We start from the raw sequence: 3,727 nt of genomic DNA on the forward strand, positions 1-3,727 counted from the left end.
CCGTCTATTATACCCGTGACACACGGGCAAAAGTAAAGTACTTTCAAGTAAACCCCTTTTGTCGCCTAAGGGGACCATTTGCAGAAAGGAGTGGCGCTGATGACACACGGCACCGGACTACTGCTTTAGGCGGTGCCTCAGAAGAATGCTGCAGAAAAAATGGCGCTGTTTGTGGAAGCAGCAAGATTGGAAATATTAAAAAGAATCTACGCATGTACATCACATTCAGCGACGCCGGAGCATAAATCTGTTTTTTTTTTTGTCTGGTGGCTTATAATGCGCATACCTGTAATTTTCTTTCGCTTTTTTGCGTTTTTAGCAGCAACTTAAGTTCGTCTGGCAACTATGAACAGTCCGTGTTTTGCTGTTTTTGTTTTTTGTCGTGCTTTTTACATGGCTTCGTCCAGCTGGGTCAGTGATGGTGTGCCGCGTTTCATCGTGGTCCTGGGATGTCTCAGCGCAGAGACAGAGATAAAGCAACAGTTGAGGTGGACCTGACTCTTGTCGCCCTCGGCTCCATCGAAGATGAGCTAAACGCTGCGAAGGCAATTTTGCTGTGAATTTGCGCCCGTGTACGGGGAATACCGGCGTCGGTGAGGCTCTCGGCAATCGCCTGGTACACTCCGCCGTTGTGCATTTGCCCTCGCAAGGCGTCCAAATGGTCCTCCCATAGCTTTATCAGCGCCTAGGTCTCCTTTTCAGTCCACTGGACGCGCGGTTTTTTCTTCACCAACTAAGCCGACTCCATTGTTACAAGATACTACGTCACCGACACAGCAACTGCCGCTGCCAACCCTAACATGATCACGCTAGTGACGTTATACAGGCGTTTGAGAGTATGGACAGACGATAGGCCTTCACTTTTCAACAAGTCGCACTGCTGCTGAAAATGAAAACATTTTCTCAGCGCAAAAAAATACTGACAGGGCACCGCAGTGTTGCGACACGTTTTCTTCTATTGATAAATTATGCACACTGTATGCGAGAGTACTCCCTTCCTGCCAGAAAAGTAGATGCGGGATCTGCTTTTGCAAAAAGGATCTTTGCCGAAAAGGAGGTACTCCTTTGTCGTGTGTCACTGCGCCCGAACGCCTTTCCGAAAGATGTCCCCTTGTCTAAAGGACTTCAGGGTGCCCGTGTGTCAGGGGCATTACACAGCGCCTTAGCACAAGTACTTGGTTCCACTGCAAAATGGAAGATACGATGGCTGAAACGTCGCGTTAGAAAAGTTCATGCGTGCGTGGTCGCCCATCAGTGATGTGTATACACATTATAAAAAATACAAAAGATAGGCCAAACCAATGAAGTATTGCGTACATACGTGCTGAACGTTGCAAATGCGGTACACGTGATTTTCGGGGACAACAATATTTTAGTGTATTCAGCGAAAACTTTAAAACCATACTACTATCTGTTCGCAAAGGAAGCGTGTGAAAAAGAAAACGGCATTAAATCTGTCGCTTTTTTATTATGAAAAGCAATGCTTCTACCTAGAAGATACATTCGCGCATGCGTTTGTGGGGTCAAATGCGCCCGTTCTTAACAGTCGCACTTTCTTCTGCTAGGTACATCTCTAATATTTAACGGGGCACTAAATTGAACGTGACGATAGTTATAGCGCGAAAACAGAACGACGATAACTATCGTCATGTCATACCAACAAGCCCAAACCGCCACACTACTAAATTGAAGCAATGAATCAGTCAATAATAAATTGCACCCTGAGAGCTCCATTCTCCCTTCTTTCTCCATGATAGGTACATTACTGGAATAAAAAAAAAGGTGCAAGTATTAGGTTTAAATTTTGCGCCTAAATTTTTGCATTTGACGTCATGGATTTAAAAATGCATGATCATATTTCAGCCACATTGTCTCACAAAAAGTTTGCTTGAGCAAGTATGGTATGCTTCCTCGGTATGGCGTGACTGGCACCTTCGGAGGACGAAGTAATTCATATTTACCGATTGGAAATCGCGTGCATTCCTTATTTCGTGAATTTTAAAATCAGGCGAAACGCAAGAAGTGATTGACTTGCGTTTGTAGTCGGTGCTCGCGCCTCGCTCAGCGAAGCTAGAATTCGGATCGCGCTCAGTTATGTCGCTCGGTTGGCGTGGCAACGACGGAAGCCGCAGTGAGCTACGCCAAACAATTCAACCATGCATTCGTCGAAGATGGCTTTATCGGGCAACACATGTTTTCCAAGGCTCTGCGGTGGGTTAACCCGACAATTTCAGTGTTTCCGAAAGGCAACAGGCGAGCACAAGAACTTGGACCCATTATTTGAGCAGGTATTGATTTTGCATGAGTGCATGTAAATCCAGTTCTTTCATGCATACCCGACTGGGCTGACAGAAGTGCAGTGTCGACCGCTTGACTGAATGGTGAAGACAGCAGCCTGTCGAGAAAATGCGTTTATTTAAAGGTTTTAATTCGAGTTGGCTCGGCTACATAGTTTTAGTTCTTCTACTTTTGGCATGTAATTCAAATGATACCACGTAATTACGGGCTGCTTACTGCTCATGAACTCTTGTAGTCGCGCTGTCCAAATTTGTGAGGCTTTACCTCTAATAGTGTCACTCAAATGCACGTGATGGACTGGGAGAGGATTTAGTCTCCAACCGAAAGTTTTATGTGGTCTCCGCAGTCATGAGGAAGGAAACAAGTCGGTTTCAAAACGTCGCGTTTTTTCAAAAGTGTTGGTTGGAGTTTAAATCAGCTCCCAGTTTCATACCCAACCAGACAGACTTCTGTCGAATGTTTACCTTAACGTTTTGAACTAAATGCTTCTAAAGACTTATTCGCTATGTCGATGGATTAAACGTTTTGACAAGTGAACTTTTCTTCGTCAAGGCAACGCTGTTGCCCTGATGAAGACAAGTCAACTTGCCGAAACACTGTTTCCTGCGACGTTCTTTCTCGAAAAACTTCTGATCGCTTCAAGCCTCTCCGTGCCTCTGAACTTCAGTCTCGTTTGGTCCTCACGTTCTGTAAGAAAACTATGCACTCCGCCATAAAAGACGTGATTGAGTCAAAGATGACCTGTCCTAGACGAGATTCTTGATAACATTCGCATTGGTCCGGATATTCAGGGTTGATTCATATGTGCGGTTTAATGTTCCAAAACCACCATATGATTATGAGAGACGCCGTAGAAGAGGGCTTCAGAAATTTCGACCACCTGGGGTTCTTCAACGTGCACCCAAATCTGAGCACGCGGGCCTACAACATTTCCGCCTCGAACGGAAATGCAGCCGCCGCCGCCGCCGGGATTCGATCCCACGACCTGCGGGTCAGCAGCCGAGTACCTTAGCCACTAAACCACCGCGGCGGGGCGGGTATTCAGGGTTCAACGTTTGCTCATTATGTTCGTATGTCAGTTGTAAATTAAAGCTGCTTTTATAGATTGACACTCACGCTATGTGTGTCTGTTTTTATACAAAACATGTAATAAAAACGTTTATTTTAGTTAACTTTCACCTTTTCAAAAAACAGGAACAAAGTTTTAAAAAAAATGCCGCCCGCATCTGGTGGGGGTGTCGCGTGAATGTTGCGTAATTGGGTATGTTTCGGGATTGCTTTATTGTTATTTCTTCTTTATTGTTCTTATTTATTGAATGAAAAGGCGTTGCCCTCAACCAGTGGTTGGACGCTGATGTGCGATCCAGTGCCTATACATATATAGGGTGGTCAGTGAACGGTTCTGCAGCTCGACCAGTCGGTTTTTACT

This window comes from Rhipicephalus microplus, chromosome 5, assembly GCF_043290135.1.
Source record: "Rhipicephalus microplus isolate Deutch F79 chromosome 5, USDA_Rmic, whole genome shotgun sequence".
Classification (NCBI taxonomy): domain Eukaryota; kingdom Metazoa; phylum Arthropoda; class Arachnida; order Ixodida; family Ixodidae; genus Rhipicephalus; species Rhipicephalus microplus.